Raw genomic sequence first — 3339 nt, 5'->3', positions numbered from 1 at the left:
GATAATAATAAACATGCCAGACTGTGCGACTTTGTTCATGGATCACATGCAATTGGATATATAGCACAAGCACAACAATATCAAAACAATAGTTGTATTCCATCTTGAAGTTTGAATACAAGGTTTTTTGCTAGTGCAGTAATGATACTTTTATAATTGCCAAAGAGTATTGCTTTTATATGTAAAACCATGCTTAAAATGTTATATATATATATATATATATATATATATATATATATATATATATATATATATATATATAGAGAGAGAGAGAGAGAGAGAGGGGAGAGGGAGAGAGATAGAGAGATCCAGTTAATGTTTATAGTGAGTCCTATAACCGAGCTATGTGACTAGATGTACCCCTTACAACGCTTCATTGGACGTTGTGGAATCGACTAAAGATAATTATCACCCGCTTCGATTGATCTGTCGAGGTTGTAGCTAGCAACCGCAGATGGGGGTGTCAACCCGTATAGATCTATACATACGTATCTCGCTCCGAGGATTAATGGTTATAGTCGTGTGGGTATGCTAAGTGTTTATACTTAGGTTATGAATAACGTCTCACTATAAAACCCATTAACTAATGTACACAGTTAAAGTTTCACTATAGAAGCCGAGTATGTTTGATAAGTATATATGTAAAAGTGCATGATACTCCCTTAAATAGGTGGTAAATCTCACAAGTACATGAATAAATTTCAAGTTATAATATTTATAACTTTATATATATATATATATATATATATATATATATATATATATATTATACCTTAATATACATATTTGGTCAAAGGTGAAAATTAAGAGGTACAAGCCCTTCCTGCATTATGTACACTCATTTTATGCATTACAAAATGATAAATCTTAATTGGGTCAACATATGAAAAAGTCAAGAAAAATAATATTGGATCCGATATATCCCTAATTTTAGCAAGACTCGTTCAAATAAAAAAGCAATAAATATGGATGGAAGAACGGGGATTTGTTACCTACAGATTTGTAGATGATTTATGTATTTAATCACCACCATCAACCATCGTTCCAACCATCAAAACAATATCATCCATAGTTCCAACCATCAAAACAATATCTATCATCAGGTAAAGGAAACCACCACCTCTCTCCTCCTTCTATCTTCCCTAACCGGCAAAATTCACACCAAACACCTCCTTCTCCACTGGTAATCTACTACCTTTGCCATTGCTTCACCGCAACCACCACCACCACTACCACCACCACCATAAAAAACCCACCATCAGTCTTGATTTTGTTTAGCCTTCAAAAACCCGTTGGTTGCTTACCCCTGTCGTCTTTATTCGAAACCCTAATATGCACACAACCCACCATCATTCACTCTCTCTCATCCTCCTTCTCTCCCTAAAAAGTAGAAGCCTAACCAAAAACCCATTTTCCACTGCCACCCCCAATCACCGGTCACCACCATCACAACATCGCTTACCTGCATCGGAGGCCACCCTTCATCACTGCTATTGTGGAGGTTTGACCGTCCGCTTCTCCTTCCGAACTCAACAAATCAGAAAATCGAGTAGGTAACCTGTACCTTTTCTCTACATCCATAAAACCTAGATTGAACGCTCCCGCTACCACCATTTTCATCACCTTCAAATCGGTCATTACAATTGGTTGTGATATTCTACTTATGCTTTCTTATTTATGTATTCTTCTCCATTTTCAGGCTTCAATTTATGTGCAATATACTTGATTGGATATCAAACTAATGGATGTAACTTTAAAAGGCATGCCTACGACTATAATCGTTTCATATTTCATCTTTGTTTTCCTACTTTTTATTTGATTTTGGCCAGGTTGACCTTTTTTGGAAAAAGAATAAATGTTGAAATTAGTTTATCCTACTTCTATGTATGACTTCTATTGTGTGTTAAGATGTCGAAGTACTTTACCATTTGATGCAATTATTAAACACAACAAGATGGGGCTCCGAATTTTATAGCCAATAACTATGAGGTAAAGCTTATTAACATAATTTTCTCTTACAAGTGGATGAGGAACGAGCAGTAGGAACAAAGAGAGAAAGGGATTTTGACAATTAGTTTGTTGTTGTAAGGTCTCGATTTTTAAGGTTAGTATTCTTTTACGACCAGTCTAGATTTTTGGTTGCTTCTTTTTTACCTGGTACTTATAAATGCATATTTTGTTAAAATAGACTTTATTATGTAGTAAAAAAATAGTTCTTATTATGTAGTAAATTGAATTTTTCGCTATGCTAAATGATTTTATGTCTATCCCTGTCGCTAGGTTGATCTACAAGCACAACCTTGAACTCACAGAATTGGTCAAAAGCAGGAGGTAATGGTTCTTTAGTTATAAATGGTATGTTGACTTTTCATGACTTAGGCACTTTTTAGGTTTAATATGCCTGCATTGAAAGTTTGTTATAGATGTCTTCTTAAACTTTATGTGGATTTTCAAAATTTTGAATTGGTAATCTTGAGTTTTCTTTTGTGTCGATTGAAGGAAATCAAGGGAAAGAGGTCATCATGGAGTTCCAGCAACAGATGAAAAATCACCCAAGGAACATGATTTTGATATGTTGTTGGGTGTTATTTTCAGTTAAGAAAATGAAAATGAATATGTATATATATAACCTAGATTATACTTTATGTATGATTTGTGTCATCATCTTTATATGTTGATAGAATTTCAAGAGCTGATCTCAAGCCATAAATAATCTTTAGTTGCCAAATGGGGTGCGAACGGACAACCACAGGGATAGTCATTTCCACACTTAATAAGAGCTTATGATACTTCTTTTGTCAAGTTTATCTTATCTTGCATTTAGCCCCAATTAGTGACTAAATGCAACAAATAGAAACATACTTTCTGTTTTTCCAGACACACACACTTTCATCATTGGACTTTTTAGTTTTTTTTCTTATAAATTAGGATGGAGAGGCAGGATCATAAAGAGAAGAAATATGCCAAGGTGTATCTCTTCCCATTGGATATTGTTCGTATGATAGTGTGAAATTTATTGGGAAGTTATCAAATATTTGGAGGGTAAAGTAGAAAAATGTAAGGGTTTAATGCTTTACTTGATTTAGATGTAAAGATGATGCTTACCTTAAACGTGTGTAAGGGTGTGAGAATAGATTTTGATTTTAAATCGTATGTGACTTATGTACATAAAGGTGTATTTTGATATTCTTAAATTAAGCTAAAATGACAATGTACTTTGAAAATGTTTTATCTCAATATTTTCCAATATTTGCTAGGCTACCCCAACTGATATTGTTGCTTTATCAGATTGATTAAATTATTGATAATGTAACTGATGTAGGTGGGGTTTGTTCATGA

At 33.8% G+C, this 3339-nt stretch overlaps 1 long non-coding RNA gene across 1 annotated transcript; it reads left to right on the top strand.

Moving 5' to 3' along the window:
* The first annotated feature begins 1042 nt into the window (after positions 1–1042).
* LOC145162500 (uncharacterized) lies at positions 1043–3130 on the top strand. The gene is made up of 3 exons (XR_013739146.1): positions 1043–1549; positions 1700–2104; positions 2281–3130. It is a non-coding gene; the product is annotated as an uncharacterized LOC145162500 (long non-coding RNA).
* Positions 3131–3339: the final 209 nt, after the last annotated feature.

The sequence above is a fragment of the Lactuca virosa genome, chromosome 3 (genome assembly GCF_052849685.1).
Source record: "Lactuca virosa cultivar CGN04683 chromosome 3, Lactuca_virosa_CGN04683_v6, whole genome shotgun sequence".
Lineage (NCBI taxonomy): Eukaryota > Viridiplantae > Streptophyta > Magnoliopsida > Asterales > Asteraceae > Lactuca > Lactuca virosa.
The sequence above is the reverse complement of the archived record's forward strand: the minus strand, read 5'-3'. Positions and strand labels throughout refer to the sequence as shown.